General features: G+C 46.9%; 1 protein-coding gene and 1 long non-coding RNA gene across 4 annotated transcripts in view; both read left to right on the top strand.

Annotated features, from left to right (window-relative positions):
• Positions 1–2,757: 2,757 nt before the first annotated feature.
• On the top strand, positions 2,758–17,516 carry LOC137166084 (uncharacterized). Its single transcript, XR_010923556.1, has 3 exons — positions 2,758–3,082; positions 11,714–12,094; positions 17,118–17,516. It is a non-coding gene; the product is annotated as an uncharacterized lncRNA (long non-coding RNA).
• A 2,118-nt stretch (positions 17,517–19,634) lies between these two features.
• Positions 19,635–26,132, top strand: part of FGFRL1 (fibroblast growth factor receptor like 1) — a 320,481-nt gene continuing 313,983 nt past the window's right edge. Inside the window, exons 1-2 of one of the 3 annotated variants that reach the window (XM_067567662.1) lie at positions 22,619–24,092; positions 24,527–24,631. The gene's annotated coding sequence lies outside the window, so the exon portion shown is untranslated. Of the gene's footprint in view, positions 19,655–22,618; positions 24,632–26,132 lie in introns of those variants that run through there. The other 2 variants (XM_067567663.1, XM_067567669.1) reach the window with 2 other exon arrangements.

Here is a 26,132-nt window from a genome sequence, read left to right as displayed (position 1 = left end):
TTTTAAGTAGCAAGTACCCCTTAACTTCTAAAAATTGTAATAAGTACCCCAACACTCAATATTCCACGGGATTTTATATTTACAGACTAATGTGAGCCATATGTTGGAAGAAGGGCTAGAGGTGACGTTGGTCAAAGCTAGGAGGCTTTGAGCGGCATGCCAATGCTGAGGAATATAAAGTGCCGCACCAAATTTTTTGCCATAGATTTGAGAGGAGGAAGGGGTGAGAGAGAGAGAGACAGGAAAAGAGGTAACTGGTAAAATCTGGGGCTGTCATAGAGCAGTGAAATTGACAAGTTTTCTGGGCACTGGGCTTTGAGCCAGGGAGGGGGGCTGCCACCTGGGCAAGTTGCAGGCGGCTGCTGCCTGCCTGCCAGCCTGGGAGGTGGGCAACTGCCACCCAATCCGAGCTGGGGCAGAGGAGGCTTCTGCGTCGGCTGGGACCCAGGGATGTGGGCAGGCGGCTGCTGCCCATCTTCAAGCCGGGGCGCTGGAGGCTGTCCCTCAGCTTGGAGCCGGGGTGCGGGTGGCTGCCACCCAGCTGCGAGCCCAGCTTACAAGATGCAGGAGGCTGCCACCGGGACTCCCACCTGGGAGCTGGGACCCGGCAGGAAGCGGGGGGCTGCTGCCCACCTCCCCCAGAAGCCAGCAGCTGCCGCCTGCCTCCCAGCTGGGAGCTGTAACCAGGCGGGAAGTGGGGGGCTGCCGCCCACCATCCAGCGCAGAGCTGGGACTTGGCAGGAAGCGGGCGGCTGCCACCTACCTCCCCCAAAAGCTGGCGGCTGCCGCCTGCCTCCCACCTGGGACCGGCCGGGAAGCAGGCAGCTGCAGCCCGGCTTCCCAGGACTGTGGCAGCTGTCGTCCGCCTCCCGGCTGGGAGCTGGGACCTGGCGGGAAGTGGGGGGGCTGCTTCCCGCCTCCTCCAGAAGCTGGTGGCTGCGACTGGGTGGGAAGTAGGCTGCTGCTGCCTGGCTTCCCCAGAAGCCGGGGGCTGCCACACACCTGGGATCTGTGACCTGGTGGGAAGCGGGGGGCTGCTACCCGCCTCCCAGCTGGGAGCTGTGACTGGGTGGGATGTGGGTTGCTGCCGCCAGGCTTCCCCAGAAGTCGGCAGCTGCTGCCCACCTCCCCTTCTCTCTCTTTTTCCCCGAGTACCCCTGCCTGTGTCTCTCGTACCCCCAGGGGTACGCGTACCACAGGTTGAGAAACTATGGGTTAGACAAATCTGTCAGGGATGGTCTAGATAATCCTTGGTCCTGCCATAAACGCAGGGGACTGGACCAGATGACCTTGCGAGGTCCCTCCCAGTCCTGATTCAATGATTCAAGCCATGGCCATGATCTTCAATTACCCTAGTCATGAGTGTACAGCCAAAACTGACCTTCGGGCATTGTTGGCCTGCTGCTAAGTATGCCGCAGAGTTCCACTGCTTGGGAGCGGACACTGAAAGGAACGAGATCGTTCAGCATTATCATTTCCACATTGGCCTAAAGGACGACCTCAAAGGTGAGCCGGTAAGAGTGGACAATCCTCCTCCCCCCCCGGATTGACCTCTGCATCAAGCCTGACAACCGCCTGATGGAATGCCGCCAAGAGAGAAGATCAGCTTCCCGACTTCCTCCACTCTTGCCATCTCCAGCTCATCAACCTTGGGTGCCTTCCCCACAGCCCAAACCCAGGCAGCTTCACCAAGTCTGGCCCCACCTCACCGACACAGAGAAAAGGCGGCGTTGTGCAGGGAGGCTATGCCTGTTCTGGGAAAGACCAGCACACTTTGCATCAGGCTCCCATCTGCACCCTGGTCAGGGAAGGCCAAACTCCAGCCCCCACCTTGTCTCTCTCTGTTTTTAACTGTCTGTCTAGATTTTTACATTAGCTAATTACATTAGTGTAATTATCACAGGCCCTTTTCCTCTTGATTCCTATTCTCTAATAGTTCTTCCCAGTGCAAGTTTGCCCTTTTGGGGAAACTTTTTCCCTGTGTGCATTTCTGTGGCTGTCCGTTTCAATATGGCAAAGCTAAGCAGTTGCTGTCCTAAAGTGACCCATTTTTCCATCTTTTGCACCATTTTGCTGCTGGCTGCATCTCCTTCTCTTCCAGATGACAAATACCTGTCATGTTGGTCCTCCATTTCCCCCCCCTTCTTAATGTGGAGAAGAGGGTGTATTCTCCTAGTGACCATCACCAGGAGTAAAGCTGAGTCAATAGTAAATGAGAATAATTCATAGACAGCGAAGAGGCTGAAATAACTTCTCATAAAGTGTTGGTCAGGCAATACTGAACAACACATTCACAAAAATCAAAAACGCTTTGTGGATAATTTGCAAACAGAAGAAAGAATGGGCTAAATTCCTCACATACATTTTGCCTAGCTCTTGGTTAAAAATATTGGACCTGAAATGTGATGCTGATGAATATCACTGGTGAATATTACTTTTTCTTTTTTTTAAGCTCAGGCCACTGTATTTGGAAGAGAAATTCCCCATTTGTGAGTTAGGGAGAACATTTGTTTTGCATGGTTTGGGGGTTTTTTTTCAAATAGTGTCTCTTTAACACTGTAGAAAAGCTTAGAATATCACAAGCACCCCTGAGGGAGCTGGATTAGCGGCCAGAGTGCAGGTGATGCATCATTAATTATATTATTGATGTAGAAGCCATATGGCCAGAAGTTCCAGAGTGGAAAGAGCTCTTGACTTCCTCTATTGGTGAAAAAGGGAAAGTGCTAGCATACAGAACTTCATTTGCATAGGCAATCTACCCACAGTTCCACCAGTGACATTCTGGAAGTCACTGTGCCTACCCAGAAACTTGGATTTTGTGGGGTAGTGAACTCCCCAGACAGCTTTGGGGAGGTGAAGGAGTTCATTTCTGAAGGGGTCCCTCCTGGAAGGGTTTTGTATCAAGAGACAATACAGACTGAGGATTTCACTGTGAGAGATGCTGCAGAGGAAAGCAGCAGGAGGGCAGAGTGGACTCTGTTGAGGCCCTGCCCACATAGCACCTTGATAAAGCATTTCCCCTGGGAGTGGAGACAGGCTGTTAGAGAGACACTTGGACTGCTGCAACTCGTTGATCCTTATTGTGAGTGGGGTTTGGTGGATGGGTGAGGTGGTGTGATTACAGGATTATTACCTGTGAGACATTCTCACTGGCGGTAGGAAAGGAAGTTAGATGGGACAACTACCAAAGTTACTGGGAGTGGGGTATTTTACTTTGTATTTGCTTACATAGTCTGTTGCTGTGTTTCCCGGTTTGCAACTGTGTTCCCTTTTCCCTAGGCAGTCCCAGAATGTGTGTGTGTGGGGGGGAAATTCTGCTTGTTAAGGGCACGTAGGGAGAGTGTTCTATTTTCCCAGGTCTTTGGGGCAAGCTCCCACAGATATAGTTTTTTGGTGAGAGGGATTCTAGATATATGGAACCTAGTCCTTTTTGCTGCTACCACCTGGCAGAAGGGTTACATTAATTATTCAGTATTTGCCTACCATTGGCATGGTAATTTAAAAAGAACTTTACACCCCGTGGCCCCTGCCCTGATGAGTTTATAATCTACATCAGGAAATACAGAATGAGATGGATACTGAATGGGGAGCCAGGAGACCTGTACTCTATTCCCAGCACTGCCACTGACCTGCTGTATAATACTCAGCAAGTCACTTCACCTCTGTTGGGAAAGAAGATGAGTTCAGGTTTTACCCAAATATCCACGAGACCATCCAGAAAGGCAGGAAGAGATGTGACTTCATCTGTCTCTGGATAAGGGGGGAGAGGTCAGGAGAGAGTGGAGAAGAAGCAGATTTGAGCGTCATCAGCATAGGAATGATGAGACCAGGAGAACAGATGAAATAGTCCAAGGGGAAAAAAGAAGGAACTAAAGTGGGCAACAGGGAAGAGGGGGTAGGAAGAAAGAGGATCCAGTGAAGGTAAAGCTGTTGGACCAGCCAGCCAGGTAGGAAAAACACCAGCGGAAGGCAGTCACTGAAGCTCAGCACTGCATGAGCTGGCAGTGTCTTTCTGTTCTTACCCTATATGCCCCATCTGTAATTGTATATCCTGCCTACTGTGTACTCCCTGGTAAATATCTCTGCAAGCAAGTTTAAGAAGAACTTCTGCCTTCATTGTCCTGGAATGATGCCACGATTGGTAACTTCTAGGCTGGATTGTTGTAGTGCTTTGTTTCTGTATTAGTAAAGGGCTCCATAGACTTTAGCTGATGTAAAATGTGACTGCTGCCAAGATTCTTACTTGTACTTATTCAAGCTATTTCTCTGATATTACGGTCTCCATGTTGGCTTCCTACTAAATTTCACACTATATAAATTAACACTCTCTGGATATTAACAACTTTCTGACAATCTGGCCTGGATATCTTCCTGAACTTCTGACTCTTCATGTACTGATCCAGGGCTTTGATGTGTAGTGCAGCACAAAGTAATGCAGGCCAATAGAAATCAGCTGCATGCCTAAACTACCAAACTCCAGTCTGGATTCCACACCCATTTCTGAAGTTCAGAAGGGTTTGAACTGCTGGGGGTTTTGGCTTGGGCCATTAGAGAACTGGGGAGAGGAGGTCAACACATTTGGATCTGGATTCAGATTCCAGCCCTTCTCCAAGTTTAAGGAGTTTAGATTTAGGTTTTGGTTCTGGTGTTAATATCAGTGCGAGCCAGTATAAGAAACTGGACAGATCTGGTTACCATTGACTTAATGCTAAGAGGTTTAGGCTCTTGCTGTCAGTGGGGAAGCCCATTGTAACTGGAAGCTTTCTTCCTTGCTTAGTCTGACAGGCAGCTACCACTTTTGCAAGGAGCCTGCCAGTTTGCTGCTCCTCATAACGTTGCTGCAGGCAGCTCACCCCCATCTGGTTGGTAGGTTTCTTTTTCAGTGTGAAGCAGAGACCCTTCTGACAGCAGCCACCTCCCTTTCCCCTTCCCGCCCCCCACAGTCCATTGGCCTCTCCCTCACAGAGAGGACTGGAGCGCTAGTGGTGTTGGTTAGGAGGGTGAAGAGACCTCACAAAACGTGGCTGCCTTGTCAAGCAAACACCAGGACCAAGGAACACAGCACATTCTAGAAAGGTGGTGTTGAGCCGGGGACCAATTCAGATCAATTTATGTGCTCACAGCTGAGCACCCCGTGTCCCTGCCAATGAAGACCAAACATCAATATAATCAATACAGAGCTATTGTTTATTGACAAGCAGATATCACAGACAAATAGAAAGGAGTATACAATGCATCTCCTTAGTAAGCCTCAGTTTCCCAAGCATAAACCCGCAGTAACTATGTTGGCCCCACACAGTATCCTGATCAATAAGCAAAGCGTGATAGCTATCACTCCTAGGTGATGACTGTCTCTTCCTCCTTCAGGTTTCCTCAGGTCCTTGGTCTATTTTCTGAGTCCCTCATAGTGGGGTCTTGGTTACTCCGAGGCCCTCTGGTCTTAATCCTTCTTCTGTCCGACAGTATCACTGGCCCTCTTGGCTATATGAGATATAGATAGAAAAGGCTAGTTACCATGTGATCTTCCCAATGATTCTACCCTCTTCCCAAAGAAGTCACGTGACCCCAAAATATGCTTTGCCAGAGAATTATGTGGCATATTCCAAATTAATTCATAATTTGGGAGGGGGCTGCAGGGATTGGCTGATATTCACTTATTGTGGACTACTCCGTGCAGGCACCTGATGTCACGTCATTCTATAGGGTCAGTTGACCCAGGTCAGCTTGCCCCAGATTTGCCATTACTCCCCTCCATATGTACACACCAGGTGAACTGGCCATTGGCTGCCTGTGACCATTGGTCTTCTACATCAGCATAGCTGCTTACACAGGATCTGGGCAAACATTTGTGATACGTGTTGATGCCAAGTGCAAGTTTGGCCGTTTCAGTGATTTTCCACAGTCTAGTGCTATGAGGCCCTGATCCCCGAATCCTCCAGCACTCAGGCTCACCAAACTTGTCCATTGTGAGACTATTCAGTGATTCAACACCGTCCCAACAGGTGGGAACACTGAGAGTTTCTACTTTTCTCCTAGCTTAACTCTGTTCTGCATTTGAGTAGTTTCAGGTGGGGGTGGGGGGTGACACCAAACCACCTCATCCTCTCCCTTGTGCCACCCACTCTCCCCCGGCAACTGACATATCAATTCATCTCAGGCCAGTGTGTGTGTGTCTGCCTGCATGTGCACATGAGTGTGCAAGGGGTGGAGGGAGCAAGCTATTGCTTTCTATCAAATTCTGAGGAGGGCTGGCGCTCCTGAGAGAGAGAGCGAGAGAGCCCTCTTTCCTGCCTCCAGACCAAGCCTGGGTTTTGGCAATGGAGGTCTCTGACAAGCCTTGGAGAAGCTGTGTCCGCAGATCTGGATTTATCCAGGGATGGCTCCCAAGAACTGAAATTCCCTATAGGAAGCTACTGTTCAAGTCCAGGAAAAAGCCCTCTTTCTGTCAGGGATCCTGTGTCAAATCAGATGCTCACCAAGACCAGGGTGACAGAGTTGTTGGCATCTGCCCATGAGGCACTGTGACAACTGGGGTTCCATCCCACCTGTAGAGATAGCGGTCATTTTGTAGTGATGGAATTAGCTCTCTTCCTGGGGGGATAGTTTCCCTGAAGGATCCTTCTGTTAGCAAGCACAGGAGAAATCAACATGAGCTGGTGACAAACACCATTTTGGTAGGTTCAGCCGGGGACCTATGCTCTAGAGTCTAAGGTGTTCATCAGTTAGCTCTGCGGCCTACACCTAGATCATAGGAGTTGCCAGACCCAGTCAAACCAGTGGTCCATCTTGCACAGTATCCTGTCTCTGATGGTGGCCTGCACCAGAAGATTCATAGGAAGGTGCGAGAAACTCCCTAGTGAGCATTTGCGGGAGAATCTGTGCACAGCAAGAATTTCTTCTTAACCTGTCTCAGTGGTTGACTATGCCCTGAACCGTGCGGGTTTATGTCTTATATTTTATATAGCCTACCTCATTTAACTTTGGATGTTCTTATCCATATAAAGGTCTAATCCCTTTTGAATCTTACTAAGCTTTTGGCTTTAGTGATATCTTGTAGCAATGAGTTCCATGGGTAAGTTCTGCATTGTGGTTAAAAACATTCCCTTTTCTCAATTTTTTAAACTTATTTATTTATTTATTTTTTATTTCTATTGTGGTAGGACCAGAACCCCATTGTGCTAGGTTGCCATACAAACCCAGGAAAAACAGACAACCCATCTCTTGAAGAATGTGTTGACTGTCAATTTTAATGAACGTTCCCTTGTATTTTGAGAGAGGTTAAAGTAGGAGTAGCCAATACACCATGTGCACTAAAAATAAGCTATGGGCATTTTAAGCACGCACCATTTCTCTCGGTGACATAGGCAGGGAAGTCTGGGCAATAAAAGTCTTCAGGGTTAAGCACATAGAATGGCACTCAGTTCATGTGGAAAAGTGCACTGGAGGATGTCTAATTGTGCAGTTATGGGAAGGAGCACGACAAGTGTTGGCTGTACTGGTGCAGGTAGGGATGCCTGTCAACTCAGCCAAATAACAGCTTTTAACCCTTTTAAGGAACTGAACTATGTGCCGTGTTAGGTAGCTAGAAAGTGCTGCACACAAGTAAAATTCACTCAGATGATTAACCACATGCTGTAGCCCTCTTTTTAATCCATTTGTGTCCCTAACCAGTTTACTGGACTGGTAAACAAAAATGATGTTGTGGATAGGGCCTAACAGAAGAGTATAGGAGAGAGACAGACTCAGGGTGTAGTGGGCAATTCGGGGAGCTGGCCAGAAAAAGACTTGTTGTGCATCTTGGCAGGGGGGTAGATTAGATGACCCTTGCAGTCCCTTCTAATCTAACGATTGTATGATAACTGTATCTCTTGTGTTTCCTACATGTAATTAAATCAACCTTTTAATCAAGGGCGCTTAGGTACATGTTTTACTGGTATGTATCCATTTTTGTTTGAGTGCCTCTTATTTAAAGGTGAGGAGCCCTCTTGGCATGTTGTTGGAAGGCATGTTTCCATACATAGTCTTGCACCCTGACCCAGAGCATTATAAGTCAATGGGAGTATTCTCACTGATTTCAGTGAGCTTTGGATCAAGCAGCTCTCTACACTGAATAACCAAGGAAAGGATTTAAAATGCAGACCCAGACAGCAGCGAGTGAAAATTTGCCTGGTGCTGCAGCCAAGCCTGGAGATAACACAGAGGCTGTAACCTGGTTGTCACTGGGAATTTTGTCTGCTTCGTTGTGATTGTACACAGAATCAGGGTGGCTGTGTTAAAGGTCAGTGACACACATTACCGTGTTGTATTCTCTCAATGGATGATAAAATATCTTAGGCTGTGTTGAGTGGGCTATATTAGAACAATCTGAACAGGTTAGTAGAAGAATGTCTTTTAAAGTTTGGTGCCTATTCCCTTGATAGCTATTCAGAAAGGTGGGATGCCAGGAAATGGTGCTGCTGAATAATAAATGGAATATTTGCACCAGTGATGCTGACTATGTTTCTCTCCGTGTTAGTGGGTTGAACTGACCAAAGAGAAGGTCTCAGCTACCCTGGAACACTATATTGAAAGGGAGTGATCCCTTCACAGGTGAAAAACAATAGGGCCTGAGCCAGACTCCCAGTCCTGGCTGTTCTCTGTGAATCACCCCACCTCTTGTTCTCTTCTTCCAGCCACTAATTGTTCTTCTCTCCCTGCAAGACACAGCTTCTACAAATGAGTAAATAACCCACAGCACCTGATACCAAACCACAGCATGCCACAATGGCCATGATTCTGGCTCTCAGGAGAACAGTTTTACACTGGTGCTTTGAATGGAGCTATTCTTGATTGACGGTGGTGTAACAGAATCAGGCCCTATAATTCTAGCATCTGCCTTATATTTACAGCCATTTCCTGGCTACTGATGCACTCCTAATGATGTTCAGAGCTTGTGGCAAATTCCTGTGAGGTTCATTCTCTTATAACTGTATGTCTATATCTTGGAAGATGTAACAGCTGGTCAGAAGAAATATGTGAATGGGGTAGGAGGAGAGGCACAGAAATCATGTTATGGAGGACCTAGGATGGAGCTTACCTGGCAAGAATCCCTCCCCAGTCTTAAAAGAAAAGAAAAGTTTCTCTTTGTAAAGGTTCAGAAAGGTCTTGCAATTAATAGTTATAAATGGTGAATAGTGGAGTTACCATGCATTGAACTGAACTGGCCAAAGGATCAGCTCTAGGGCTGATCAAAAGTTTTCTGTCTACACCTCTTTTATGGCAGGAAATTGCACTTTGGATTTAACAAAATCTTTTGCGACAAGCGTCTGCTTTCCATGGGAAGCGTCAAGTTTTTGTTGAAACTTTTCAGCTGAAAACTGAAAATTTCTGGGTTTTGACTGAAAATGTTTGGGGTTTGGTTTTTTGTTTTTTGGTTTTTTTTTTTTGACAAAAAGTTGACATTTTCTTCTGGGGAAAAAATCCATTTTCCAACCAGCTCTATTCTGTCCACTCTTCCCAATGGTGAAACAGCTGAAAGAACCTCCATGTGAAGTGTTAAGTGCTGCATTAACCATGAAAGCCCTGAGTAAAGTCTCTACTAGCTGGATATGGTTCATGCTCATCGCACAGCTTAGTTCCCAAGCATAGGATGGAATATTGGAAAACCGGGCAAGCAGCCTGTTAGTGTGAATCTTCAAAATATATTTTCTTGCGAGAGCCTGTAATACTTCTGAGGGTGGTAATTGTGCACACAGATTAGAGGCATGGGTATGCATGCATTTGCACACACGAGCCTCAGTCAGGTCTATAACAAAGATGCTCGTCAGCTGCTGACAATGGTCCATTTCATCCCTATGGGAGTTGGCCAAAGACAATGAAAAATTCAGGGAGGTTCCAGGGCATCAGCCTCATGGGTGGGTGGAATTTGTGCAAGAGTTGAGGCCTCTTGGTAGTACAGCTACTGGGGGCCCAAAGGGAAGGGTATATTCCAGTTCCACAGAAGAAAGAGACGTTACACAGCTAGCTGCACCTCACTTCCTGGCAGAATGTGCTACCTTTATCTGAGTCCCCCCCTGTGGCTGCTAGTAGGGATTTTTTAGAGGTAAATGTTGCTTTGAGTGACATACCTCTCCCCTAGATTGGTGTGTGGAAGCTGGGGGCTGAACAAGGGGATGGTGCATAAGAGAATGAATGGTCCTACCTTCCATCTCCACCCCATCCCAAAAACCTGAAGAGGATGCCACAGAGCTCCAGCAGTGGCACAGCTATGAGGTCCCAGGGAGTAAGAGACGATGCTACGCAGTCTGCACAGCCGCTCCCAGCAGGGTTTGTGTGTGTGTAGGGTACTCTCTGCTTGCGTAAGTAGAGGTGATGACCCAGCATAGTCTTATTCACTGTTTGATCATTTGGTTCCACAAACAGTCTCTCTCTCTCTCTCTCTCTCTCTCCCCACAAGGAGGAATTACCTTTTTTCCTTCAGTTGATCTTGGATCTTTTTACAGTGAAGTGATCCAAACAGTCAAGAGTTTGTTAATCCCCTCACTGCAGAGTCATTCTGAATAAATTGACTCGCAAGGTAACTGAGGCCTTTGTTTAAAGTGAAAGCAAAAAAGGGAGACAGTCACTTTGTTGAGCCCTAAAACCAGCTTTCAGGGCTCCCACTGTTATAGGAAGCATCTGGTTTGTCCGCAGGCAGAAAATCTCTGCGCTACTGAATTCCCACGTGGCAGAATGTCACAATGGGATCCCTCTTTCGTGCTTCTGCTACAAAGTTTGAAAATGAGCTACTTTTGGCACTTAGGAATGGAATTCTCTTGGCCATGGAATTGTTGGGCCTCTGGAGGGATTGGTAGAAAAGATGCAGGAAGATTAAACCTGCAGTCATCCTTCCTAACTGCCAGAATGAATCATAATATCTTTCATTTATGTAGAAGTGGGCCAGCTATAAGCACTTGTGAAAGGAGACTTTTAATAAGTCACTCTTCTGCTGCTTCTCTTTAGCCATGTTGGGCCAAATCTATCCCTGGCACAACTCCATTCAAGCCCCAGTGGATTTACAATCAGGGGTGACTGTAGACTGTTCTCTCTTCTCCCAAAGTGCGTTATAAATTGCTCCTGTGGAAGAAGGGTTTAACCAGCATCTCTTGAAGCTATGTGATAAGCTCCCATTACAGGAACAATCCAAGGATGTATCTTGCCTGATGGTGGTGAGCTGAATATTTGATTGTATCTTGAGACTAGAGAAGTTCATTGGCATATCTCCTCCCTCTCTCTGAGTATGTCTTCACCATGAACTAGCAAGCAGAGAAGGATGGAGCAAGCAAAAGGTGGGTGTCTGTGGACAAATAAATATAGAAAATCGTTATCTGTAGCCAAATGGGTGTCCATCCAAAAAAGTTCTGTGCTGGTTGGATCTGGAAGTGTCATACACTACCTGGAAGTTCATGAGCTGTAGCTGTCAAACATGGCTTTGGTTTTTGGTTGGATGACCCAAGGAGCTTCTGGCACGACCAATGAGGGGTCGTGAATTTCTTGGAAAGTCCATCCAGCTTATGTTGAGTAGCTTGCATGAGCATGAGTTCCCTTAGCAAAGCCAGAGGTGATGGCAGATAGTGTTTGGGAAATGGAAGCTTTGGTTGATTCCTTCAACTAGTTTCCTTCTTTGGGTGGAAACAGATGCATTTTGATTTTTCTCATAATCGTTCTGACCCAAGAATAACTTGTTTTTTTACAGCAGTACTGAGGAGGTGGAAAGGAACAACAACAAATCACACAAACTCCACAAAGGATTATGGACTCTGAAATGTAGAAGTATGGCTTGACTTCTAGAATAACCACAATTGGCACATGATTCGTTGATTACACCCCATCATATGACTGGCCCTCCGCTAGTTATAAATATTATATTAGAAGTATTAGTGAAACCAGATGGATTGCAGCTGGTCCAGAATGCGGTGAGCCTATGGCCTGAAATAAAGAGGCAAGAAGCACAATGGTTTGGCACTGAAAATCCTGCATGAACCAAGAAGTGACAAGAAAAAGAGAAACAGTCACAGAGTTTGGTCTCTGCTACTATAGATGCAATGCCTGGGGAGTTACCTGTGTGAATCACAAGGTATTAAAAACCTAGGTTGAGCATTTGCAGTGAGCTTAGGATAGTTCATGGATACTGTCCTGATGTCAACTAGCCCTTTTAACTAGCTAGATTGTGCTCATCCCCTATGTGGGTATGCAAGGGAGGGAGAGAGGGTGTCTGAAGCCTCTGCACTCACCTTTTGTGTTCCTGACACAGGGGCTGGGCATGATTGCAGTCCCGGTGCTCAGGGAACGCACAAAGTGGGAAGTGAGCGAGGTGGGGGCAGGGAACAGGCAGCTACCTTTCCCATCGCACCCTCTTAGGGGGGGCACAGTGGCTGCTCTCCCACAAGTACAAGGAGGCATTCGACCTCATGATGCTCAATGCCGGCTAGAGCTGCCACTGGGGTGGGTGGCACTGCACTGCCCCATGTCCAGGACTGTGGCTTAACATCCCATTTGAACCCTCTGTACTGAGCAGCTCAGTTTGTCCTGGGAATGAACGCTCGCAGACCGGCGCCCGTTCCAAACGTTGATAGCTGGCGTGGACCCAGGGCGGCAAACAGCCCGCAGGGATGCTGCAGCAGAAGGACTTGGTTGCGGCCTCCCCTCTATCAGCAGGCCCTCAAGGGGCTAACCCAGCCCGAGAAGCAATGATACTGGCTGGGGAGAAGGAGACTTGGCCTGGAGATGTATTGATTCAGTGCATCTCTGGAGCAGACTCCCCCGCCAGGCCTCCAGTGGAACAGGAACACTGAAGGCGGGGAGGCGGAGGCAGCACTGTCTCCCTTCACGTCACCCATGGGGCACGGGTGGGGAGGGAGCCATCAGCTGGTGTGGGTGGGTGCAATTTACATCTCCCTGCGCCAGCTTGGCTGACTCCAGCCCCAGAATAAGCCTTGATGCATATTAGCATTTGCACTGAAATCGCTGCAGAAGAGCCCAGAGCTGTCAGCAGACTGTCTAATTTATTACTTTGGTCAGTAACTGAGAGGTCAGTGAGATGACAGCAGAGTTCTGCCGCCGGCTGTTAATAGCCAGGAGGCGCAGGGTCACGCAGGTGCACATTACACACCATGTGACTCGGAGCAGCAGACGCAGCTGAGAAAATAGGACTGGCATCTGGTGCTCTCCCTGCCTGGTGCACTGGCTCTGCACAGCCAGCGCCTCCAACTATAACGAAGGCTGTTAGTATTTACAAAATCTACACAAAGGTGATTGGAATGGAGTGACACCGGGCATTAATGTGGCCCTGTAATACTTCTTTCTACAGCCCCTCTCATCCTTGCTCTTACAGCCTTCCACAGGCTACTTCTCAGCTCCCGGCTCTTTCCTCTCCCCCCTCACCGCTTGCTTTCAGGAGGAGCCACACGTCGCTCTCCTTTTCAGCTTATCTCCATCCCTTGTTCCACATGTTCCTCTTCATATGCCTGGAACCCTCTCCCCAGGCTTTGGTCACAATGCCTCTTCCCTCTCCTCCTTTATGGCTCTTCCCTTTCTCTCCAAGGAAGCCTGTCAATTCATAGATTTATAAATTTTCAAGGCCCAAAAGGCCCATTCCAATCATCTAGTCTGACCTCCTTCACAATGCAGGCCGTAGAACCTCACCCGGTAATTCCCGTATCAGCCTATATCTCGTGGCGGCGCTCGAATGTGTCTTTTAGAAAGACATTCAGTTTTGATTTAAAGACTCCAAGTGAAAGAGCATTCCTCCCCCTCCCCCCCCGTCCGTCAGTAAGTTGTTCCAGTGGTTAGTTACTCTCACTGTTAAACTGTAGGCCTTTCCTGTACATCAAAAAATAAGTAGTGTCATTTCTAAGAGGTGCTTTGCTTAGCTTGCACCCAATTTTATAGTTGTCACTCTCATCTACCTGTCTTCTCCTTTCTTCTGCTTCCACTATTCAGTGCTTGTGGTCTTCTGTCTTAACTAGGCCCTGATACTGCAGGCAACTCTCCAAGCCCACACAGGGCCCCGTTGTAGGTAATGGGGCTCTGTGCGGGTACAGGCATCCATCTACATATAGCAGCTTGCAAGACTGGGGCTTTAGATGTTAAGTTCTTCTGGGCAGGCAATTCATCTTTGTTAGCCTGGAACGTGCCATTTACAATTCTTGCACTATATGAATGCTGCGTCCACTCCTCTCACTCTCAAAAAGGAACAAACTGACTCCAAGACTCCTAACCCTGTCTTGATGGCTTGGACAAGATGATTTGCTGATGAAGTGGCCTGAATCTCATCACCTGAGGATCATCACTCTTAGAGCAGGACCTAGTTATTTATAATAACAATACCTCCCACTTATGCTTAGTGCTTTTCTTCCATAATCTCCAGGCACTTTACAAATGAGGCAAGAATCATTCTCCATTTTACAGATGGAGAAACTGAGGGACAGGGAGGAAAAATGACTTTTACAAGGTCACCCGGTGGGCTTATGGCAGAGCCAGTTTCCTGCATTGTAGTCCAGCACCCTATCCACAACTAGGCCCCCCTGCCTCCCTATTACACAATAGCTGTTTTCACTGTATCACTCAAGATGCCTAGTGTCTAGGTAACTCCTTCTAACTTTAACACTGTTGGATGAAAGCGTTTGTCCCCAAAAGTTAAACAATCCTTTCCTGCCATACCTTAGCTTCTCATAAGCATTCACGCTGAAGCTGCTTTTGGGAGGGAAGACGAGTGGGGTTTTAAACTTGTGATGAGGAGTTGTAAATAATTGAACAATTTCTAGCATCTTGGGGCTTGGCTGGGGTTGATGCCCAGGTGTGATGATTCTTGTTCACAAGCACAAAGTAAAAAAAAGAAAAGAGAGAGGAGATTAGAAAGACTGAGAAAGCATTTTCCCTCGGGCATGTTGTCAGAACCTTGGCTACTTTAGTATATAAATATATATATTTTTAAAATGATGTTTATATTAGCATCCTCCTGGCATATTGATCATGATGCTTTTCAATGAAAACAAATACATTACAGTAACTGGTTTGTATTCCAGGAGCACGTAGACAGCCCAGTCAGGATTCTTGTGCTGGCTGCTCCATATATACACGCTGTATGAGACAGCCCCTGCCCTTGAGAGCATATGTTCTAAATAGACAAGACTGTCAGCAATTGGTAGAAAGAAAAGTTGTTATCCCCATTTTACAGATGGGGAATGGTGCACAGAGATTTTTTTTTTCAAGGTGTCACAAGAAGCCTTTCATAGAGCTGGGAATTAAATCCGAGTCCTAGTCCAGTGCTTTAACTGCAAGACCATCCTTCTGCCCAAAATACCACCCTTTAAAAACTGAAACAGACACAAATAAGGAGGTTCAGTCAAAGGCTGCAGTGCTGTCAGGGATCTGTGCGGGTGGACGGAGCCTGTGTCAGGAGCAGGCTCTAAAAAAGGAAAGAGAGATGTAAAGGGAAAGTAGTAAACATATGGCCCAGAGTGGTCATTCTAAAATGACTTTTGGATCACGCTAACGTATCTCTCAAGATCTGGCTTGCTATTGAGGTCACAGTCCAATCTGAGGTTTCTGTCCTGACAGTCAAAGGTCTTCATGGGATTGGTGCTCAGAGATTGCACCTCCGTCTACAATCAGGAACTCCCTCAACAGCTTTGTCCCACTGGAATGATGAAACTAGGCCAATAGGAGGAAGATGCGTGAGACTTGGGAGACAGGTTTCATAGTAGCTGCACCTAGACTATGGAACTGCCTCTGAATGATCACGGAAACCCCGATGTTCAGAGCTAAAAAACACAACTCCTTACTTTGATCTAGCTTTCGCCAACACCCGAACACACACATTCTATTTGCTATTCAAGCTTTTATCCATCCGGTGGAGAAAAGGAGAGAGAGAAAGAGGGAGATTATTATTATTTTTAATTGTTGAGAAGTGCTCAGATCCTAAGGGGAAGAGGGCTGTGAAATAAGTAGCTAGCTCATGTTTTGGTGACCAGGACAACAGTTTTCAGCCACTGAGAAAGCAGAGTTTTCACTAGCTATGAGAGTCAATGGATTGAATGAGCAACCCCCCCCAACCCAAAGGTTGTCCCTCAAAGTGAGGACTGGAGCATGGGTGAGAACTCTGCCTGTCCATACAGTGAATATTCTGTGGCTATTAGGGTGTTACTTTTCACAAAGAGCAGCCCATCCATTCAACAATGCACAGGAGGAAACAAAAACATCCATCAGGTCTTTACCTTCCCTATAGGCTAATTAGCAGGCTGTGCTCACCAGGAAAAAAATCCATGGTTTTTCTGCTGCCCATTTCTCACTGTTTTGCAACAACAACATCCTTCTCCTCTTCCTCCTAAAAATAAAAACCAAAGTCACCTCTTAAGTGCCCACATCTTGTTGATGTTAATTAGCACATGGGATGGAAAAAAGTATCTAATCCCCAGGAAGTGTTTTCACAGGCAGCCGTACAGCCCATTCCAATTTCCCCCTGCCCTCAGTTCTGCCTTCTCCCCCTGGCTGCCCACTTTCTGGCAAACTGGCCCATGGCACTTGTGCCCCCATGACTTCTGGATTTACACCAAAGTGGCTGAGATCAGAATCTGGGCCTGTCCTCTGGCAGATGCTGTGACTAGATCACGGGGTGTTCCCTGCAGGAACATGCCTTTCCGAACACCATTCTCATCCTCCCCTGCTCCAAACTGCCAGTGTTCTCTTTGCCTAAAAAAAAAAAAAAAAAAAAAAAAAATCTGAAGGCATCCAGTTGCTCCCGGGCTGGGCATGTTGCCAGCGATTGAGTGACCTGCTGCTTCCTCCCAGTATTACATTCCGCTGGCATGTCTTTTGCCCTGACTGACGCCAACCTTCTAGCTCACCCCCAAAGCAAACATTTCCAGTTGGCACCACTGCCTTGTTTTTCTGAAGAACCGATTCATGCTTCCCTTAAAGTGTTACTATATCAATTTTTTTTCCCCTGGTGCATGGAGCCACTGAAAGGAGGAGCTGCTGCTGCTGAAATTTTCTCCCCTCCCTTTCTTTTTAGCGAGCATGATAAATCCATTCAGAATGCTCCTGGTGTGAGAGATTTGGAAACCTTCTGCTAAGAGTTATTCTGCTCTCATTCACAGGTAATTACTCCCTTGAGGCGAGAAGCAGAGAGAGAAAGACAGAGACAGGAGAGGACATGGATACAAATATAAGGCTGGAGTCAGTGCGGAGTACCCAGTGAATTCAGTGGGAACTGGAGATGCTCAGTGCCTTGTAGAATTGGGCCCATTATATCCTTTTCCTGTTTAAAGAGACTTCAAGTATCAAAGAAACAAACAAAAAACCCCGAACCTAGCTGTGGAGATTGGTTGCGTTTGTGAGAAGCACATGTTGGTTTATTTTTTACACCATGGAAAGAATGAGCTTTTAGAACACAAAGTCCTTGCTGGCTGGAGGAAGGGAGGTGACAGTATTGGCTCCGTGCTGCCGGGTATGACAGACAGATCCAGGTTGAGGAATGAGCTAGTGCTGCTACACAGGCCAGCTGAGATGATATAGGGCAACAGAGGGTCTCCCCAAGAAGGGTCAAAGGTGTTTCTCAGTAGCTGAGCCACAGCCTGGCACTGCTGGTTTCCTCTTAGAACTCATCCCACTGCCTGCAAGGTGGCTTGTAGGAAAGGCAAAGGATGGCCTAGTGGCTAGAGCATAAGTCTGGGCTATTATAGATCTGGGTTCAGTTCTTGCTCCACCAAGATATGCTGGGTGACCTTGGACCTCTCCATGTTTCTCTTCCCCTTTGTAAAATGGGGAATGCTAATTCCTATTTCACAGGGGCAGTGTGGGGCTAAAGGCATTCAAGACTGTAGCACCAGCTGTTACAGTGATGGGACCAGAGCTATTCTGCAGATATGCAGGGTTTCAAGAGCTGATCCTCCTCCTAATGAACAGCCTGCCGAAGGGTAGGACTGAAACAACTTGTTAGAGATGAGCAGCAAATCTGGATTTCAAACCACTGTGTGGTCAGGGGGCTGGGATCTGGGGTTTTGGTTCAGCCCCATCCCTAGATAAATTAAAACAACCAAATATTAGCAGACAGGCACAAAGAGTGTTGAGTGGGGGAGGAGTGGTTTTGGGTTTTTTTAATTCCTTTGGCTTGACCAACTTACTATTTTATCCTAAAATTTGAACAGCTTTTCCTGTTACATTTAACACATTTATTTTAAGTTTAAAAAAACATTTCAGTCCTGATCTCTCTGCTCCAAGTCTATGTCAAGCCAAAAGTGGGAGCGGGAAATTGAAAATTGCAATGATGCTAAGGCTTGGTCTACACTAGAGAGTTCTGTTGACAAAAAGTAGCTTTTGTCCACAAAACAGTGCTGGTGTACACACTACGGTCACCTCCCCGCTGACGAAACTGCCCTGTTTTTGACAACATAAAACCCCCTTGATGAGAGCCATAGGGCTTTTGTTGGCAGAGCTCGGGCGACACAATGTTGGTGAAGACACTGCATCTCCTTGGAGCTGTGGAGGGGCTGTCATGCTGTGTCAATTTCACTGCTCCACTAGAGTGGTGAAATTGACAAGTAAGCGGCTTGCCCAGTGGGGTAAGTGGCTGGGCTCGGGACAAGGGGGTCTGCCCAGGTGTGAGCCCAGGCAGAGGAGGCTGCCACTCGGCTTGTGAGGCACCGGGGGCTGCTGGGGTGTAGGAAGCTGCTGCCAGGCTTTGTGCTGTGGTGTGGGAGGTTGTCCCTCGGCTGCGAGCCGGGGCCCGGGCAGCTGCCGCCCCACTGTGAGCATGGCTGCGAGCTGGGAGGCAGCTTCTGTGACCCCCGGGACGAAGCGATTAGCTGCCACCTGCCTCTCAACTCAGAGCTGCCACCCGGCTTCTCAGGACACGGGTGGCTGCTGCCCGCTTCCCAGCTGGGAGCTGGGACCAGGCAGGATGCGGGGGGCTGTAGCCGGCTCCTGGCTGTGACTGGAAGGGGAGACGTCCCCGTGCGGCTGCCCCTCTGGGACCAGGAGTGGGGGTGGGCAGCCACCAGGGAGCCTGTGGGCTCCCAGCAGGGAGCTGAGAAATGGGTCTCTCAGCTCCTCCCACACTGACCCTTAGGTTGGTGGAAGTGCTTCTGGCGAGGACGCATTCCTCCGACCCAAGGAGGGGAGTGTGGACGTCAGCCACTGCAGTAATGATAGCCTATAGAAGGCATAGCGCATTTTCTAGTGTAGACAAGGCCTAAAACACAGCAGCCTCTCTTCTGTGCAAGGCACCTTTCAGCGATGGCCTTACATATTTTCGTTTTGACTGTCTGTTACAGTATCCCTCGCTGTAGCACTGGGACCTGAATATGACAATATAGTTTTGCATGGGATGGTCCAAGGAGACTATACAGTGATCTAGCTGTTTGTTTCTCCGAGATGATGTCTGCGGTTCTGCTTGCGTGGTTTTCATTGATATATTCACGTCTCTCTCTCACTCTCTCCTGTTATGGAAGAAATAATAACTCAATCATACGCAGAGCTTTTCCTCCCTAGATCTCAAAGCGTTTTACAAAAGGGGTGAGTATCATTATCTCAGTTTTACAGATGAGGAAACCGAGGCACAGATGGGTGTAATGACTTGTTGAGGGAAGGCTTTGGAGAACAAGTGGATCTTGCAGCATTCCCAGGGGACAGTCAGGTTTGGAGTCTCTCTTATCTCTTCCAGTAGATCATTCCATAACTGAGCACCCATGACAAAAAACACCCTCTGTTTAGGTCTCGCTAGTTTCATCCAAGGCTTTGTGAGTGCAGGTGGAACGAACTGTCTTGGAGGGTCATAGACAGAGACACAGTCTCTGATGCAGCCGAGCTCTGCTCTAGCCTTGAAGATTTAAGATAATGATGGCCTTGAATAATTTGAATGTTTACACTGTGCTTGTTGCAGGACCTGCTTGATTTATTGTACTTGGTTTATTTATTTAAAGCATAGACAGTGTTGAGAACCAAACCCTACAGCAAAACTTAATGTAATCCATTGTTCAGTGTGTGTTAAATATCTTCCCCCTAGTGGCTGGTCTACAAAACATAGGCATCTGCTACAGCGACCAGCTAGGGGAGCTAGCTGTGTAGCTAAAGTGTTAGGGACTCAGTCCCCAGTGAGAACAGGTATTGGGGCCATGTTTTCAATGGGTAGAAGACAGCATGGCCCTCGCAGGTTCTACTGTTTGGTAGAGCAGCCAGGCTTTTGTATGTTCTCCTTGTGGACTAGCAGACCAGTGGTGGGTTGCAATTCCTTGGAGATCTGTGTGAAATGCAAGTGAAGGTCTTGGCATTCCCAAGTTATGCATTATGGTCATGTGTGGCTCTGCATATCTCTTTCTCACCTGTGCCCGTGTCCTGTCCATGTTGTGTGGAAGATACTGCTCAGAGAGTCAGCAACGTGCTGTGCATTTTTCACTGTAAGTGACCCTGCTTTGAGTGGAGAACGTATGTTGAGTGGCTGTTCCCTGACCCTTCCCCTCTCCCTAACTAAGCTCCTGGCCACACAGAGCAGAGCTCCCGGCCACACAGAGCAGAGCTCCCATATAGAGGCTCCTGAAGGGTTTGCGGCAGCTATGCAGCATGAGGTCTGCTACTGCATAATCAACAGCTCCATCACTGCACACCTTTCTATCTCATATTCTTCCTTTCATGCTGCACAGGATAGGGGATTAAAAACTCTACCAATAACAAATGTGAGGGGAAGTTAGAGAACTTACCTAGGAGGCAGAATTGTTTCTAAAGAGAAGGGTTTTCTCCTTGTCGAGGGGGAGCACTAGCTGAGTGTTTGGAGATGCATGAGTAATTGATCTCTCACTGTCTTGCTGATTTATTGGATAATAAAGGAAGGTATTTTCCAGTGCGAGTTCTTATGGGGTAGGATAACAGCCACGGACACTAGTGCAGGAAAGTTTCCAGAGGTCAGAAATTCAAAGACCGCTAGTTGTCCCTTGGAACTTTTGATGGTTTTTACTTCGGGTCAAAATGAATCTGTTCTAATTCTGAAGCAACAGTTTAACCAAAAAGGGACAACAATCATGTGGTTCTGGCAAGTAGCAGAAGGCAGAGGGACTAGGAGTGATGAAGAATGATGAGAGTAAACCAAAGTACTTGAGATACATGTTTAGAACATTTGTGTAGGGAACTAAGTTTGAAGGTGATTAATCTGTTGATTTTAAACAATCACTTATTAATGTAAAGAAAAGGCTCATAAAGACACTTGAAAGGACAATGTCAGGTTAACAATCGGATTTATACACAAATTTCCCTACTTGTGTTCTCGTTAGAGGAACGTAGATGATTGAATATTATATCGTTTTAAGGCTCCGCTTTATTTTTCTCTGTTAGTGCTGATTGCTGACCTGAGGCACTTCAACTCATCTTGGACAATGAACACAAACTAGTCAGTTTCTTTTTGGTTTACAATCAGTTTCACTTCCTGGCTCTCTAGGAATGCTACATTTACATTCAAACAAACACTTGATTTCATTTAAATGAAAAGAAAAATCATGGCAGCATTTCCATAGGTCTTTGTTTTTAAAGATCCTTAATTATGGGCCTCAATTGACTTGATTCTTAATTGCACCAAACATTTAACAGAGACAAATGACAGTTTCCTGGAAAAGTAATTAATTAGCTGTTGTTTGATTGGTTGTTTCAGCAGTGATGTCATGATTCCATGATGTCATGTCTGAATTCTTCAAACAGTTTCCATCTGGATTAAATGCTGAGGTAGAGTGGGATCATGTATCACCAAAGAAATTGAGATTAAAAGAGCCACAAATACTGATTGTTCTGGTCTTCTGTTGAGAGAAACGGCTGCGGCACTTTTTTTCCCTTTCAAATTCTTTCAAACTTGTTTTGCACAGCGAGTGCAGTGCCTGTAACCCCCATCTCAGCTCACAGAGCTGGGCTTTGAGAAGAGCTGGTTCCCTCCCAAGGCTATTTTTCACTGGAACTCCTATTGTTATAACTACTGTTTTCATTCTGCAGAGTCGATCCTGCTTTTCGTGCCAGAGTTAGCTCTGTGTGTGTGTGTGTGTGTGTGTGTGTGTGTCCGGCGTGTGTGTGTGTGTGTGTGTGTCCGGCGTGTGTGTGTGTGTGTGTGTCCGGCGTGTGTGTGTGCTGAGGCACTCCTCTCCAGCAGCGGTCCTCAAGGGCACGCTGGCTGACTTCGACTGTCTGTCTCCATGAGCGCATGGAGCAGGGAGCACAAACTGGACCTGAGACACACTTGGGGGTGCAGCGTGTGGTCCCCACCTTTGCAAGCTGGTAAGAAGTGAGATATGGTCAAGACACTGCACTATCTCTTTTGGGGTGCCTCGCACCACTGTTGGTGCTAAATACCCCCATTCCTCATATGCCAGGTGTGAAATGACTGTGATCACAGCTGCCTCGATGTGCAGGGGAAGTGGGCAGCGCTTCTTACATCCTCTCCCAACGGCGGGCCATGCACAGCTAACCAAAATCTAGCCCCACATTGCTAGTCCATTATAAGTAATGTTACAGATATTACAGCCTTGCGAGGTGGTCAGGAACATTTTACCAGGCTAGATACAACAGCTAATCACTCACCCTAATCATGATGACAGAACTTGCCTGTAATAAAAATATGGCTTTTTTAAAAAAAAAAGCCAGCTGAAAAACAGAAAAGCCACCATGTGGCATCATATTGACACCCAGATGGTTCATCAGCAGAGTTGGAACCTTTAGATGCTCCTCACCGAACTCTGCCAACTGAGCTAATGGACTTACTGATAGCAGTAGTGGGTTGTCACCCTCTCTGTGGACCAGCACGAGAAGGGGATGAGACACACACTTTGTTAGTAGGTTCCACAGATATTTGCTGTCAGCAGAAGACTAGTGAGATGCAGGAATCTTGTTTGGTTCCAGGCTCTGGGGTGGAGTGTGCATTAGGAGTCTCAGACCTTTCTGCCTGCTTTCCCCAAGTTCGATCCTTTCTCTGGCCCAGTCCTGTCTCTTCCCCACCGCTAGCTCCTCATCCCGCTCCCATTCGCCCTGTCTACCCAGGCCCAGTGTCCACTCCTCAGGCTTCTCCTCTCAGTCTCTTTCCCCAGTCAGTCCTAGTCTCTCCCTCTGGACTCCCCATCCCAGTCTTCTCCCAGTCCCAGGCTCCTTGCGCAGCCATTCCTAGCTCCCCTCACCCCTCCAGATCCTTGATCCCGGGTTCGTTACCCAGTCAGTCCTAGGTCCCTCCTTCTGGCGCCTTCTCTGATCTGTCTCTCTCCTTCCCTCCCCTCTAGCCACTAGTTGGCCCCCATCCATGAGCTTTATCTTCACTGGTTCCCAGTCCAGTTTCCTCATCCAGTCGGCCCATCCCATCTGCCCTCCAGCTTCTCCTCTCAGTCTCTACCCAGCCAGTCCCAAATCTCCCCATCCCCACCCTTGTCAAATTTGTCTCTCCGCCTCCTTCCCTCCCCCCAGTGGTTGCCAGTTAGTCTCCCTCAGGCTGTCACCTAATCTTAGTCTCCCCACAACCTAATAGTTCCCACCCCCTCCCATTCCAAATCCAGGCTTCTTGCCAAGCCAGTCCCAGCCTCTCTGTTTGGCTGCCAGTCCCACTCTCCTTGTCCAGCCAGTCTCAATCTCTTCCTCCCCTCCAGACCCATTCTCCGTCTCCTTGCACAGCTAGTCCCAATAGTGACCCTGGTCTGAGCTGCTTCCTTCCATGGCATCATGTCCCAATCAATGCCCTCCACCCCAGGTCTGGCTCTTGTTCCTTCTGCATTTGAATCAGATAGCTACATCCATGCTGCTTGGGTGCCAGTAGGGGTGGGAAAGCACTGACAGGAGAGACAGGTTCCCTGATATCCGTTCCAGTGCCCAGCACCAGCCCTCAGCAGCTTAGAGCTCTGATTGCAGGGAAAGTCCTGCTCAATCTCTTATTGGCGCAGACTACGCTATGCTCAGTGCAGATGGAGTCTTTGGGGAATTTAGCTGCACAGCTCTAGCAAGTCTGAGCACGAGAACAGCTATTTTTCAAAGGCTTATAACCGGACCAAATTTGGATTTTCAAAGGGATTGTAAAAGGCACCCCCCTGACACAAAGATCACAAGCCCCTGTGCATTTGAATCAGGTCGGTTCCTTCGCATTTCGAGGCCCTGCTCAAAAGATGGGGGCACATCAGCAGTCCACAGAAAAGGTGGCCATGTGTTTTTAACGTAGGCCTCTTTCTCAGAAATGGGTGAAACGTTTTGGCTTGAAATTAAAAAAAAAAAATCAGCCTTACATTGAAAATTTCAGAGCAAGTGGCTAAAGTCTGGCAAAGTTATAAGCAACCGAAAACAGGGTCTCATAATGGGTAGTCTCGGGCAACTTTAATAATAGCCCTGTCTATATCACCAGTAAACACAGTCAGTTATGTTCTATCAAAGTGTGACCAACCCCTTTGCCTTTTATTTCACAAGATTAGAACATTGCTGTCCTGCATGTTTTTAAATTAACAGGAACTTTTACCAGCATGTTTACAAACAAGACATTGATTTTTCTTTTGCCTCTTGCTCTTTCCAGGAATACCATACTCTCCTCTCCTGCACAATCTCTCTCACCCTAGCAAGAGACCAAGGGCTGCCAGCTGGCTAGGTTATAAAAATCTGCCCTCAGATCAACACACAGGTTAGAACTGGCTTTATTGGACTGTAACTTTTTTGGGGTAGGGATCATCTTTTTGGCAGTGCCTAGCATAGTGGGGCTCTGATGCCTGATTGGGATCTATAGGAATGACTTCAGGACAAAAATGACATACTATATTGACTTTATACACAATGTATTCTTAAATAAATTGCAGACCTTTCTAATTTCCCTTCCAATCAAATACTCAGTGGTGCCAACTCTCAAAATTTTATCATGAGTCTTGTGATATTTGGTGTTTTTCTTAAAGCCACGGCGGCTCCCCGAGTCATCTTATTATTTGAGAATCTCAGCTTTTATATTTTAAAGAGAGGAAGTTTCTAGTCCCCATGGTTGTGAGGGGGACAAAGTTTGATAATGTGACCTGAATGCACCCGACAGGCTCAGAAACTAGAAAACAAATAAAAATAGCTTTATATCTATGGGGGACTACTCGTGATTGTTGAATGCTTGGGGTTGGCTGAATTCATCTAATCAAATTAATTGAAGAAATAATCAGGAACATATGCAGTTGATTTAAAATGCTGCTTAGAGAATAGATATTAAATCCACATTATACTGTCAGCTTCAGAAATTGTTGTAGCCTACAAAAATCAATGGTATTTTTGCTCAATGAACTGGTACTAAAAGCATTCTGTAGCCCCATCTAGTGTTTAAAGGGCCAACTTCTTTTTTAAAAAGAAGAGTTTGTAGTCTGAGGTTTTATCATCGTTTAATGTAATTCTTTAGGCAAAGTCAAGCCTTGTGGTGCTGAATTGCTACGTGATGAATCCATTCTTTTGGAAAATATTACACAAAATAGTAGGCATTAAATTGTCAAATGTCAATCTGGATAATAGAGCACGTCATGTATTTTTGTAGAAATGTATGCTTGGCGTTTATTCTAGCAAGGCTTTTAAAAGCAAGGTTATGTGAAATTACACTACCTAGCATAACTTTGTTTCAGGCAGACCTGGGCCTGAGTCATAAAGTTCAGATCTAGAATTTGGATCTGAATTTCCCATAGCAGTTAGAGTCTGATGTTCTGTGTGCATGCACACATTCTCTCCCTCACCCACCTACAGGAGTCCCTCTAATTTCACTTGCCCTTTCTCAGTTTTTAAACGGTCCTTCCTTGGCAAAGTTCCCTTGATGTTCATGAGAATTATACCTAAGGAAAGACTGCAGGATTTGCCCCATTTGTTAGCAATGTGTCAGTAGAGGAGTGGCTGCTAAATAGCTAATTTCTCCAACAATTGATGGGAGGCTAGACTGGTGTGTGTGAACTGATTATTGAATTGCAGAGATTGTGGACAGGTAACTACATAGGAGACCTGAAGAAGAGCTCTGTGTAAACTCAAAATCTTGTCTCTCTCATAAACAGAAGTTGACCCAATAAAAGATGCATAGGAGGCAGGGTGTTTTGCTATAAGCCCAGTACTCAGGTCAGATTGTTCCACAAGTGAGACCATTTATGATTCTGGGGCTAAGTTTCAGGTGCCAGGAT

This window comes from Emydura macquarii, unplaced genomic scaffold (genome assembly GCF_026122565.2).
Source record: "Emydura macquarii macquarii isolate MOO-44397 ecotype Brisbane River unplaced genomic scaffold, CSIRO-AGI_Emac_v2 contig_2795, whole genome shotgun sequence".
Taxonomy (NCBI): Eukaryota; Metazoa; Chordata; order Testudines; family Chelidae; genus Emydura; species Emydura macquarii.
This window is presented reverse-complemented; position numbering and strand designations above follow the sequence as displayed.